Here is a 15,640-nt window from a genome sequence, read left to right on the forward strand (position 1 = left end):
AGCTATCTACCAGTCATTGAAGCTTTAAATATTATCATGACTACAGCACTTATTCTCATCAACATGAGACCTCTTAAGAATGTCAATCTGCTTTCCTTCATCCCAGGATCTTAAAGGCCCTCAAATCATAGCTACTTCCCTTCGGCCTTTCAATCCTAGAATCCCTCAAGCGTGTCATAGTTACTTCCCTTTCCCTACTAGTTCATGGTATGCTTGACATGTACCTCGGTTGCTCTTCTTCTTCCTACCAGTGATGGAAAGCTGAAAAATATCATGACTGCTACCTTTCCTTCACTTAGACACTGAACAATGTTCCTTTGCGTCGGTGGTTTGGAGTGTGTCTGCCTTGAAACGATGTAAGCGTTGGAAATTTATATATATGCAAAATATTTATTTCTTTATTGATAAATAAGGGGGCTAAGCATGGGGGCGGGGGCAAACAAGAACAGACAAAGGGATTAAGTCGATTACATCGACCCCAGTGCGTAACTGGTACTTATATAATCGACCCCGAGAGAATGAAAAGCAAAGTCGACCTCGGCGGAATTTGAACTCAGAACGTAGCGGCAGACGAAATACCTATTTCTTTACTACCCACAAAGGGCTAAACACAGAGAGGACAAACAAGGACAGGCAAACGAATTAAGTCGATTATATCGATCCCAGTGAGTAACTGGTACTTTTTTTACTCGACCCCGAAAGGATGAAAGGCAAAGTCGACCTCGGCGGAATTTGAACGAAGAACGTAACGACGGACGGAATACCGCGTAGCACTTCACCCAGCGCGCTAACGATTCAGCCAGCTCGCCGCGTTATATATGCAATGTATTGTCTAAGAAATTAAGCAATGAAAAGCAGAGAAAATCTAAATCTAAGAATACAAAGGCAGTCAAGTCTTCCTCAGATAACATTTAACTCTTACAAAAAAGGAAGACAGAAAGGAGAACGCCGAATAAAACATTAAAAAAATGTTGGGATAATCGCAAGACAGGAACATCGACCGCTTCGGAATTATGTTGTTTCTTCTCTTGTTTTCCATCGGTATGTTGCCTTTTTCAATACTCCTTAGCAGCAAATTTGAAATAATATTAGTAATCCGTTTACATACTTTACTTTTATAGGGCAGATTCTTTGGAGAGTTGGCAGATATCTAGCGCAACTGGCAGCAGAACGGGAGAATTCCCAGTTCTGTGAGTTCAAGAGCGATAGCGCTGTTGAAAAGGTTCTCCCTGCCAACCGAAAATGGGGTCAAATTGACAAAATGCTATCAATGTTCTTTCCTGAGTGATAGGCTCCTCTGGCCGGTTTCCCGGATACTGCGACGTATGTAAATCCCCACCTGGATGGGATGGCAAACCGTCGCAGGGATTACTCATTGTTGGCAGCTGAGTGGGCTAAAGCACCGTGAAATGAAATACTTCTGCTCAAGATCACAATCCATTGCACGGTGCGGGAATCGAAACCTCAATAGTACAGTCATGAGTGCAACCCCTAACTAGTAATTCATGCGCCGCGACCGGTTTCTAAATAATGGTGCAAAAATATGCAGCGTTTGGCACAGACCTGTCTATGATACCCTCTAACTCATGTTATGGATCCTAGAAAATATGGTTAAAAAATTTACCATTAAACTTGGCCTTTTGAATTTAGATAAATGAAAAGCCTTCATTTAATACTAGGCGGTTGCTCTCACAGCAATCGATCTCGGTCCCGACTTCCGTGGTTGGATTGTGGTAATATACGGCGACATGTATTTGAGATTAGAGTGAATGGCCACCCATTGTAATTATTCATTAATATGGACTTGGTCCGTAAATGATGTCCCCTCTCCTCTCGCTTGTATCCGTTGATTCATGAAATACTAATGCGAAAGCTAGAGACCTTGAAGTGCATTCCGCTCGAACTAGAACGAGGAAAAACTGTGTCAGCATCCACGGACAACGTCTCAGTCGTGGTATCGGATAGTAGCCAATGGAAGTGATCAGCACTGCTCAAAAGAAATCGCGGTCGTTGAAAGGAGTAGCGATCAACTAAAAGATGTTAGTGAACCAGCAGATCGGTACCAGGGAGGTGTGTGACTAATGGCATTCAAGCCTTTAGAATAATTTCTTGTTGAGGTGTGCATCCATCTAGAACTACGTGATCTCATGTTATGTGTGTTTTACCATTCTTCTATCAGTACAGTGTTCTTTCGGGCATATTTTGCTGCTATTTCAAGCAAGTTTATTGATCCACACAGTGTCCCGCAAAACGGTGCGTCCACCGGTATGAACAGAGCCAGAAATGTTATTCACCCCCAGCAAAAGCATGATACTATAATTTTCTCTGTAACGGAACAACATGAATACTACAGCATATTTCTCATGAAAAAATAACAGAAACTAAAATTCATAGGAAAAAGATACAGTGGATTGAATCAATATTACTGGTATTTTAGTTCTTGACCTTAGTACGCTTATATTGTACCTAAACAGTAGTATTGTAACTAAACAGCACAAAGACTTAAGGTACCGATGTCTATTTCTATATTGGCGCTTCCCCTTCCCAGTTACCTAAGGGAATTTCCAATCATTATTCTTCATTTAGGGATATCAGTAAACGTAATAGCACAGGGCTGAGTAAATTGGTTTGGTATCTTAAAGAGAACAATAAGGATTTTAAGTTAGATTGTTTCATCCTGTCCATCTCGTTCCCTTATGACCAGGGCAAAGAATTTTGTAACATATGCAACTCTGAACTCTTCCATATTCTCTTCTCTAAGAATCACCTTGTTATCACACTTATAGAGCGATCTTACAAATGTAAGCACGGACAGAAACATACCTTTAGCTCATATAAGTGATTTATACCGGTCTGTATAGTTTGAACATTTAGTTCACCTTGCACTTTACTTCAATAGAGAAATCTACTTCCAAGCCTTTGAACATATTTTCAACCAATATATCCCTCTTTATTTATTCTCTACGTATTATTTCTTTACCCCTTCTCTTCCTATGGTCTGTCTTTGACGTCAGATCTACAAACGGTTTTTTTTAAATACTTAATAGCGATATGTTTAACATTTATGCAGTCATCAAAATTGTTGTAATGTCTTGTTGTTGAGATAGGTTTTCTTTCTTTCCTGATGAGAATATTACATTATTTAACACCGTTTATTCCTTTGGAATAAAATCAATGTTGTCTTCGAAACATATGTTGAAAGTAAAAGAATTTGAATAACACCTGCGTTCAACTCAATTTATTTACTTATACTATACAAATTACTGTACATTAACCCGGAGTTTCTACCTTTGAATAGGTCGCTACATCCTTGTTACTTGCGTGAATTTTGCTACCCTGGTAACTGTTTATTGAATTTTCCGTGTTAACTGTAAACAAAGGATAACTCATCCATCCATTTACACACACACATACGTACACACACAGATACACACACACACACACATATATATATATATATATATATATATATTTATATATATATATATATACACACACCACATATATATGCATATATATATATATATACATACATATCTACATATACATATATATAAGTATATATATATATACAAATACATACGTATATATATATATATATATTAACAATTGAGGATAAAATCTTTAAAAGAAATTATCAGTAGTTAGCGTGTTGGTATCTATGAATAGTAGTACCCTCAATATAATATATATATATATATATATATATATATATATATACACATATATATGCTCATTCCAATTAAAAATCATTTAGTGTTTTCAGTTTTATTTTTTAATGAACTGAATGGATTTAATAATTCATTGATAGGAATTATTCTAAAGTAATATTCATTCCTGTAAATGATGGCATCATTACATTGAATGGTTCTTAATTATACAAAAGTTAGAGAATTCATCACCGAGAATGGTGGAAATGAAGCTTCAGGGGAGGGGCAAAAATTCCATCAGATAAAAAGTAGACAACATTAACAATATATCTATATGTTACATTGAGATTAATACGAGCGCCCATATGTGTATGTGTATGTGCATGATGCATACAGTTTGACGTATATGTACGCGTACGTGTGCATTTGCGTGCATGTGTGTGCTTATGTGTATTGGACTGCGGTGCAATTTTCCGTTAACTAAATTCCATTTCCACATTATTGGTCAGCCAGATTTAGCAGTAAAATAATCTTGCTTAAAATTACTTGCAATAGAACAGGTTATTTTGATGCAAGATTCTAAGCAAAATCTAGTAACCATGTGGCTATACAACGAAGAGGAAGGTCAACTGGTACTTAATTTATCGACCCCGAAAGGATGAAAGGCAATGGTGGTACAAGTATTGTGATCACAAAGAAGCAGAAGCAATATTAGTATCGGTAGAAAGTGTAGAGAGATGAAACAGCATAATTGTGGGCCAAAGTTTGCATTATGTTGGTGATCGATGGAATAGTCAAATGGATATTTTGAGAGATCGTCAGAATATCGTTCGGTGTAGCAGAAGCATTGCCTCAAACATGTGAGTAGTCTACAAAAAAGACTATCACGTGTAATTTGTAGAGAGTTAGAAATCATTGGTGGCTGACGTACTTTTTTGCTTCTGAAGAATAAAATCAGTGTTTGAGACGTTGCCTTTAGTATGTTGATGATTTAAATTCAAGCATTTTGTGTGCTCATTATGGAATATATCGATGTCCGTCAACTATTATATGACAACACCGAAAGTATTCGTTCAGCTGATTAGGCGTTAGGTTAAAGCGAAAACCCATTACACCATTTGTGTAAGCTAAATCTTTTAGGACCTTTAGTGCATACGTAACAACTTCTCTTCTACATCGGATCTATTGAGAAACGGTGAAAACAAATTGAAATTGAACCATAACAACTAGGTCAAACTTTCGTCATTTTACCTTCAATCAACTCATGACCATCATAACTGCTTGTCTGATATACGAAGACAATGTCCAAGGCTTGTCTATATACTTCAGACATCTATGTTTAGGACATTCGACTGTCGTTTGAGATTAGCTTTCTTGTAATTTCTAGTATGTAGTATGACACATAAAGACTTTCGCATTAGTTCTATCAATACATCTGATTTTTTATACCAAGGATTTGAAATTCACTTCCGATATATGATTCAAATTATTTTACGTTTAATGTATTAAATTTATTAAAATATAACATCTCGAATTGACATTATATTTTTAAAACATGTGCTTTTCATTTTTAAAAATGTTTTATTTGTTTCAGTCATTGGACTACAGCCATGCTAGGGTACGCGTTGAAGGGTTTAATGAAAAAAAAATCAACCACAGTACTTAATATTAAGTCTGATCAGCCCGTAGATGTAACTGAAGACAGTTACTTAAGTTGCCATGCAGTGGGACTGAACCTGGAACTACGTGGTTACAAGAAGAGCTTCTCAACCACCCTGTTATACTTGCACTGTTCATGTTCCTTATCTCCCATCTGAATCCTAATCCTATAGACACGATCAGATAGTTAATTTCATTCGATGAAAGTTTGTTGTAATGCGAATGAATTTAAGCAGCTATTTCTAGGAAACTGAGAGTACACTTAGAGCCATTCCCATTGTTCTCGCAGACACAAAATAAAAATATAACATCGTTAAAAATGTAATTCATATTCATGAAATTATCAAATAATTTAATAAATATATTTTATTTCTATCTCGTAATGTATTTCGTTTCCTTTTAAGACTGTTTAGCTCTTTAGTGTGTGAACTTCAATGCAGACATCAAATGTTTTTAATGGTTCACTGACATAAGTATGGGTGTGACTACATTGTAAAACATAAGCCGGTTCTCCAAAATTTTTTATAATGTGTGATGATATAGATTCTAGATGAAATTACACCTGAATGTATGAATTCGTCTCAAAGGAATATAAATTAAGATGTAACAGTTATTAAAATTCCTATTTTATTCCCTTCATAAAAACACCTCCTAAAAGACATTAAGTTCAATACTTTTGAAAGTTTCAACTGGATTTTACCATATCAACTTCAAATTTCGGCACAAAGCCAGCAATTTCGGGGATCACATCGCCCCCAATGCTCAACTGGTACTTATTTTATTAACCCCAAAAAGGTGAAAGGCAAAGTCGACTTCGGGAATTTGAACTCAGAACGGAAAGATGGACGAAATGCAGTCAAGCTTTTTGTCCGGCAGGCGAGCTGGCAGAATGCCAGTTCGCAACCATACTGGATTTTAGTATACTATTAGTTACTAGAAGTTTTAAATTTGTGCAGAGGAAACAAAGGTCGACATTGGTGAGATGCGAATTCAGTAGTTCTATAGATGAGGTAAATTATTCTTTTCTACTCTAGGCACAAGGCCCGAAAATTAGGGGGAGTACGCCAGTCGATTAAATAGATTCCAATACGCAACTGGTACTTAAATCATCGGCCTGAAAGGATGAAAGGCAAAGTCGACCTCGGCCGAATTTGAACTTAGAACGTAAAAACAGACGGAATAATGTTAAGCAATTCGCCCAGCGTGCTAACGTTTCTTAATTCTTTATTACCCACAAGGGGCTAAACACAGAGGGGACAAACAAGGACAGACAAAGGGATTAAGTCGATTACATCGATCCTAGTGCGTGACTGGTACTTAATTTATCGACCCCGAAATGATGAAAGGCAAAGTCGACCTCGGCGGAATTTGAACTCAGAACGTAACAGCAGACGAAATGCCGCTAAGCATTTTGCCCGGTGTGCTAACGTTTCTTCTTTCTTTATTGCACATAAGGAGCTAAACACAGAGTGGGCAAATAAGGACAGACAAAGGGATTAAGTCGATTACATCGAGCTTAGTGCGTAACTGGTACTTAATTTATCGACCCGGAAAGAATGAAAGGTAAAGTCGACCTCGACGGAATTTGAACTCAGAACGTAGCAGCAGACGCAATACCGCTAAGCATTTCACCCGGCGTGCTAAAGTTTCTGCCAGCTCGCCGTCTTAGATGAGGCAAAATATTGCTAGATATCTAATCCAGTGTTCCGCTATTTCAGTCATCTTTTGTCTATATTCTATTAAAATAGATTTCTCCACTTCTAACAACTCAACAGTTTGGAAAGGAAGAATGGTAGATTAAATTTACCCCTATATTAATTTCATCGCTATCAAAGTCGTTCCGATATATTAGAACACGAAAATCCCACAAACCAGCAAGGGGCTTTCAACTTGATGGTTCTGCCAGCATGAAATAGTAACAAATCTCTCTCAAATGAAATCCTATCTTTTAAACAAGGAAGATAAACTACATAATTTAATTCACGATACCACTAAACACATGATTGCAATGGCCGAAAAGATTTTGATCATAGCCTTGCCACATCAAGTTTAATCCGAGATCAAATAACTGAGAACATAAATTCGCTGAATTACATACTTTAATTCTTTCGTGTAGCACATTGATTTTTCTGACATTCACCACCATATTTATTTCTAATAATACGATTTCCACTATTGGCAGAAAACCACAGATTGTGATTTCTGTTTTAGAGGGAACGTCACAAATCAGGTTAAGGTGGATGGGGGTTATTTAAAACTCAGCACATGAAAGAACGAAACTAAATACCACAGGCCTTTTGTATGTTGCTCCACCTACCCCGCTGTCGACCACTATTCTCCCTCTTTTTTTGTTTTATGGGATAAGATTAATAACGAACGTTGTTGTCTCAATCGAACTGCAACATATCGTACACGAGAAACGATGTACTTTGGTAACAAAGGCAGACATGCTTTCGCAGTCTAATTTCAATGTTTTGCAAATGGTTGTTTCCTGAGAATGAAAATATCTGTCTACATACGACATGCAAGTTCATATCGATTTCTTGTCTGGCAATTTAATTAAAAGTCAGTCTGCATCAAATAAACGCAGGTGTTCAGCAGTAAACACTGTTTTGATTGATTCAATAATGTCCACTGTCCAAACGTCCGCAGAAAAATTTTTTATGAGTTTATCCGACAAGTGAGTCAGGTTTGGTTGATAATTTTATATTCGATAGTGTTGTATTTCCGGAAGGCGTTGCGTTGGTAGAAATGGTAGATAGCTAGATTAAATAACATGCAATATTTAGTTATGGCCTACTAAATTCAGGATTGGAATTTTACAGATTTAATTATTAATTTCCATCCCCCTGTGGACGATAAAATTTGCACCAGTACAGGAATAGTATGAATTCAATCGACTTTAAGCTTCCTCCGTGGAAATATGTGGCAAGAAAGTAAAGTTATCAAATTAATATCGAATTTGTTCGACACAAAGCTTCTTCCATAAGAATGAAACTTTTGTAGTCACTTAGGTCGTCTACAGTTTATTTCCTGTTTATCGATTTGGAGAGGGGATTAAAGTTAATGTCAAATTCTACAGTATTAGATGCCATAGGAAATCTTGCCCAGTGAAATGATAATCGAACCGTATTATTCTTCATTATTATAGTTATATCATATTAGGGCCCAAAGCAACACATTGTGAGTGCTAAAAGACGGTGACCATGACATTATTTAACATTCACATTTTCATTAATGAAATTAGAAGCGTAAATGAAGAAGGTTTTCTTGAAGTAGCATCTTGCTCAATATGGTTTCGCCCCTGCAACACACCATCAGCTCTTAATTCGAAGATGCAAGTACTGTTATCTGTCTTTGCCTTTTCTACTGCTACTACAGTGCGCTTTTCTCTTCGAAAAACACGGGTATGGCTCGTTTCAATTCAAGCTCTGTGAATTTAGTCATTACTCCTTTCTTTATTGATATTGTGTCTACTAAATCCCATCCCACATCCCAATTTAAATACTACGCCAATGTCTTCTTCTGAACGACTTCCTTTCGCAATTCCCTCTCTGTTTCTTCAAAAGAACCTTCAAACACGTCGATCTCATCGGACTAAGAGCGAATGGAGAGTCGAGGACTCAAACCATTCCAGACAAAGGCCATTAAAAAATGAATTTGTCAAACCTCCTCCTATATTGTGCACACCATCTTAATTAATTTTATCGCATGATAATTACAATAATTAACTATTTTTAAATAATAGTTTCTATTATGATTTTGAATTTGTGTTGCAAGATTTCCAATGTGAAACCGTGTGTTGAAACAGATATTTTTATATTCCAAGCTGATCTTAGTTTTCCTATGAAATAAACACACACACAATATATTCGTCCCTTACTCGTTTATTATTGTTCTTATTTTAACTGATGTCAATTGTCCAGAAGTCTCTCGTCACACATTTGTGACCTCTTCCGCGACACTTTTCGTCCTCGTGTATGCTCCTGATCCGCTTAGTCCATTCTGTTCTATTTTCTATTATCTTCCATTCCTGCTGCATTCGCACTCCTCTATCAAATACCCATCATATCAGACTGGCAAACGATGTAGGTTCATAATGAGAATACTCAATTAAACTGAGGCTACGTACACGATTGCAGTGGCCGGATTAGTGACGCTGACAAGAACTATCGAAAACGTGACAATAATATAAAACTATTTACTAGATGTTTGATATAAAGCTAATACAGAAAAGTAGGAGAGTAGAAGGAAGAGAAAAAAACAAGCGGTAAATGAGATGGAGAAGACGGAGAAGAGAGAGGATAAGAATGATAGAAAGAAGTAGGAGAGAAGGAAGTGGGGAACCAGAAAAATAAATCCATAGGCATTGGTTATGTCCACCGCGGTAACTGAAGGACAAAACTTAATACGTTTCAGCTTATAGTGGTTTCTACATCTTCCACTTTTATGTATTTTCTGTGGCAACCACTCTGTTAAAGAATTACTACCAATAACCATACATATTCATTTTACATTTTGTTCGGCAGAAATCCTTACACCGTTTACGTCGATTTATTTCTCGTTTGTTCTGTCTCTACCTTATGTAAATGAGTATCTTGCTATAAAATGACTGTAAAGCATTTACTTACCTCCAAAGTTGGTCTCAGATATCCATTACTTTATCTCTCTGTTCTTCATCTACACAGAACAGAAGACTTGGGTCCCTCTGAACTAATGACCCCTTCTTTGCTTTTTCGTCCCATGACAGTACTGTTGAACACGAATTTACAATTATTCTACCATATGTATATACACATATGTGTATATATATATGTGTGTATATATATATTATATTAAATTAGAGACAAAACCACTATTAGGCAAATCAAACAATGAAAAACTTAAGCCAATACATAAGATTATTTAATTTATATTATTTAAATATATAACAAAATTATTAAAAAAATAAATATTTAAACCACCTGATGAATGACTGTGACTTGAAAATTTGAAGAAGTTAGCAGCCATGAAACGTTCGTAGTGTGATATTAATTATATTTTTTTAATAATTTTGCTATATACTTAAATAATATAAATTAAATAATCTTATGTATTGGCTTAAGTTTTTCATTGTTTGATTTGCCTAATAGTGGTTTTGTCTCTAATTTAATATAATATAATATTTTACTATAAAATTGGATTCAATCCTAAATCTGATTTTTCCCTGTAAGTTTGGATTTATTCCCTAATATTTATTATTATATATATATATATATATATATATATATATATTATTACTATTATTATTATCATTATTATTATTATTATTATATCATTATTATTATTATTATTATTATTACAATTTTAGGGAGCATAACTCCAAACTTGCAAGGAAAATTTCAATTTAATATTAATTAACTTTCACAATATAAATATATAATATATAAATTAGAGAAAAACCGCTATTATGCAATTCAAACAATGAAGGACATAAACTAAATCATAAATAAAAAATAAAATATATTTTTAAAATATATTTTAAAACAAATAATTAGATTATAAAAAGTACAAAAATGAATAAACAATATGTAATAAATAAAAAAGCTACGAACGTTTCATGGCTATAATTTAAATTTGAATTACAATTAAATTTAAATTGTATCGAAAAACTTTAATTTAAAATTATCGTCACTCTTCAGCTTAACAAAAACAACAATAATAGTTAAATAAGTAAGCAAATAGAATTAAACAATATTTCTTAAAGAAATAAAATCAGGATTTTTCTTATAGAAGAAACTCATTGCCTAAATTTTAAACTTAAAACATTAGGACCAGTTGCCTACAATACATTTATCATGTTAAATATTTAAAGTAAAAAAAAATAGAGTAAATAGAAAATGTATTTAGGTGTAAAGATATAATTTAGCTTTAATTAAAAAAAACATTAATAACCTATAGAATATGCTTTTATTTATGATTTGATTTATGTATATCATTGTTTGAATTGCATAATAGCGGTTTTTCTCTATTTTATATATATATATATATATATATATATATATATATATAGAGAGAGAGAGAGAGAAAGACGGACAGACATAGATACATACATATTTGTAAGTATATATCTCGCGGAATGTATTTATGTTGATGCATGCATGTATCTGTATAATCTTGCATGTATACATGTATGTTTAAACTAAATAAACCCCAAAGAGAATAGAACTTATTAAACTTATTTCACAGGCGTTTGGGCGGCTCGAAATTACACATCATTGTAAATCAATAGTAAATTCGACATGAAAATCACAAATGGAAAGCTGAGATGCGTTTTCTGAACTAATACAAAGAAAACATTTTTAGAGAATAAAAAGGAAAATATTTGAGCCTATCACTTCAGAGCAAATCATTCACGAGAAAAAAAAATATGCGAAGATACGACTGACTCTGTTATTATCTAGTGTAACAATTTAAAAATGATGACAAAATCAGTAATATAGGCGATTGCAAACCCCACAAAAATATTAAATAGCTGAAGGATTAAAATTAATCAAAGGACATACTAAGTATGTCTATCTGCTGGAAATAACAGTCACAACTCTTATCTTGCCGATTTTAATAAGAATTTTTACTATTATTTCCAGCAGGTTAACATACGTAATATGTCTTTTGATTAATTTTAATCCTTCAGTATATATATAATATATATATATATAGATGTATGTATGTATGTATGTATGTATGTATGAATGTATAGTCACTCTTCAGGTTAACAATAATAGTTAAATAAATAAGCAAATAGAATTAAGTAATATTTCTTAAAGGTATAAAATCTTTATCTTTCTTATCGAAGAAACTTATTAACTGAATTTTAAACTTAAAACATTAGGACCAGTTGCCTACAATACATTTATCATGTTGAATATTTAAGTTATCTATATATATATATATATGAATATTTAATTTATCATGTTAAATATTTAATATATATATAAATTTCTGTGGGCGTGTATATATATATATATACATGTGTGTGAGAGTATACAAACACACATATGGTTATAATATAAACAAATGTAAGTATATGTTCAGACATACACATATATGATACATATAGCAGTAGTGATACAAGACAGAGTTGTGAAAGACAGAAACATGAAGCTTCTAGAAAGATATTAAGGAAATATTTTGTCTTCCAAAGTAATTTCACTGCACTTTGCCGCAAAGAAAATATTACATATATACTTATTTCACAGCCGTTTGTGAAGCTCGAAATTACACATCTTGGCCAATGACCGGATGTTTTCTATGTAAATATGCATATATCTGTCTCTGTCTCTGTCTCTGTCTCTCTGTCTCTCTCTCTCTCTCTCTATATATATATATATATATATATATATATAAATTATTACATTATATAAAAGGGCTTAGTAAAATAAATTACTTTGCCGCATACTTTTATATAATGTAATAATTTGAATTCGCCTTAAATGGTCCCTTTGCATACTGAATACTTGGTGAAATTGATTAATTAATTAATTTTACCCTCAATTGTTGAAATTATAATTCATCTCTCTCTATTTAAATGCCTCGGATTTTACCGAAAAAAGCATAGTGTTTACTGATTTTAACCCACGCTGGTGGAAAGGGGAGAGCAGAAATTCTTCGCTTGCATATTTGAGTTTGTTGGCACTGTTAGTTTCGAGCAGATCTTCAGAAGCGATAAGAAGCCGAAAGGGTATGCTCCCACTTTCAGTGTTTTCAAATCCAAACCAGGGAGTTCTGAGCTGATGATAGAAATGTCGAGTTTGACTAATCTTGAAACGTACGTTCTCAAATAACCTTTGCATTTGATTTTTTAATGTCTCTACCCCATACTTTCGTGAGTTGAATTGAGCAAACACTATATGAGAGAGGTTTTCTTTAAGTATTAGAAATAGTTTTAAAAAAGTTTTTTTTGGCTGCTATTTCTAATGAGTTCAGTATGCGGCAAAGTAATTTATTTTACTAAGCCCTTTTATATAATGTAATAATTTGAATTCGCCTTAAATGGTCCCTTTGCATACTGAATACTTGGTGAAATTGATCAATTAATTAATTTTACCCTGAATTGTTGAAATTATATATATATATATATATATATATATATATATATACATAAGTGTGTGTGTACACATATATACACGCGTGCTTGTGAATTGTAGATAGATAAATTATATATGCAAACAGATATACACATATACGTATATACTATTTAAAAACACCTTATCGGCTCTGTGCCGCCCTCTCTTGTACTCTTAGACGCATTCCTGGATTCCTATCTTTCCTTAGTACGAGATACCGAAGTGAGATAAAACCTGAGCAAATTAGAAATTCATAGCCTTATAATTAAACAGTCAATAATACCGATACACGACCGCCTGGTCAGAACAAATACAGTAGGAGTAGCTATAGCTTTGGAATCACCTTTGGTTTATCTTTCTTCAGTGTCTCTCACGGAGGAAGTCTGGAGAGACAGAAATGCCTCTATGAGTTAGATGGTGTGTTTTTACACATTTTACTATAAGTGATAATTTTTCCTACCCGGTAAACTGCAGTGAAAATTCATTTTAGAAGTTAAAATATATTGCAAACATATTAGAACTAACTTAAAAATACATAATTCATATTTTCCATACATCATCCTGAAATGCACCTAAACACATCATCAGAGATATTTCCTTAGGTCATTAGGTGCTTCAGGTATTTCAACATCAGACGTATACAGATGCATAGTAATGCATAATATATGCGTATATATTTATTTAAACACGTCAAGACTCTCTTAAATCACTCTCTACCTAAGACACCTGGTAATAAATAACCCAGAGTTATATAATGCAAGTAAGTTATACCTAGAAAAATGGGTTAGGCACAGCTTGAATGTCATTTATCTTTTATCTTTTACTTGCTTCAGTCATTTGACTGCGGCCATGCTGGAGCACCGCCTTCAGTCGAGCAAATCGACCCCAGGACTTATTCTTTGGAAGCGTAGTTCTTATTCTATCGGTCTCTATTGCCGAGCCGCTAAGTTACGGGGACGTAAACACGCCACCATCGGTTGTCAAGCGATGTTGGGGGCACAAACACATACACGCAAATGCATACATACACACACACACACATATATATATATATGTGTGTGTGTGTGTGTGTGTGTGTGTGTATGCGACGGGCTTTTTTCAATTTCCGTCTAACAAATCCACTCACAAGGCTTTGGTCGGCCCGGGAGTATAGTAGAAGACACTTTCCCAAGGTGCCACACAGTGGGAATTAAACCCGGAACCATGTGGTTGGTAATCAAGCTACTTACCACACAGCTACTCCTGCGCATTTAATCAGATTTTCGTTTAATCAGGCTTGAAGCAGGTCGTAACAGCAACAACAAACACAGGGTGGTGAACTGAGACACGAAAGATAATTGACAAACGAAATACATACCCGGAGAATATGAGTATAATGGTAACAGAATGAAATATAGCTAGCAAAATACTTATTTGCAAATACCACCATCACCACTATTTTAATAACTGGTACATCTTCCCCGATGGCAGCAGCTGCATTAGAACTACAATTAACAAATGAAACCTAAGAATATATAAGTATGTGAAGAGCATTGGGAAAAAGATGTATAACAAATGCATATATATGCGTGCGTGTGTGTACGTGTGTGTGTGTACGTGTGTGTAAGTGTGTTGTGTGCATATTCCCGTGACCGACCAGGCTATCAGATGTTGCTACACATCGCTGGTCACAATGCGCTTTGCATTTTTTTAGCATTCAACTGACGCCACCCCGCTGGCTAAGCGAGCAGGCCAATAGAAGAGTGAAAGTTCTGGCGAAAGAGTACAGCAGGGGACGCCACCATCCCCTGCCGGAGCATCGTAGAGCTTTAGGTGTTTTCGCTCAATAAACACTCACAACGCCCGGTCTGGGAATCGAAACCGAGAGTCCGCTGCCCTAACCACTGAGCCATTGCGCCTCCACGTGAGTGTATATACGAGAGATAATATGTGAAAGGGATGGCGCCACGAAGCAAACAGACGGATTGCGATAGTGAGCGAGTGAGTGACTGAGCGAGGAGAAAGAATGGCAATATCAAAAATGTCAAATTTTGGCATGAAAAATACAAAATTTATAAACGAAATATAAAAAAAAAAATACACGAATTACGTTGGTTTATAACAATTGCAATTCGAAACAATAGTAATGAAATAAGTGAGACATTATTTAATTAAAACCTACATCAGACCGTGTTCTTGTTTGGATTAAACCTGTATGTGTGTATGGGGGCGGAAGTCGAGGAAGAG

At 34.7% G+C, this 15,640-nt stretch overlaps 1 long non-coding RNA gene across 1 annotated transcript in view; it reads right to left on the minus strand.

Annotated features, from left to right (window-relative positions):
- Positions 1-15,640, minus strand: part of LOC118764935 — a 128,274-nt gene that overhangs the window by 26,992 nt on the left and 85,642 nt on the right. The window contains exon 2 of the long non-coding RNA XR_005000774.1: positions 9,941-10,061. This is a non-coding gene — a long non-coding RNA (uncharacterized LOC118764935). The remainder of the gene's footprint in view (positions 1-9,940; positions 10,062-15,640) is intronic.

The sequence above is a fragment of the Octopus sinensis genome, linkage group LG9 (genome assembly GCF_006345805.1).
Source record: "Octopus sinensis linkage group LG9, ASM634580v1, whole genome shotgun sequence".
Lineage (NCBI taxonomy): Eukaryota > Metazoa > Mollusca > Cephalopoda > Octopoda > Octopodidae > Octopus > Octopus sinensis.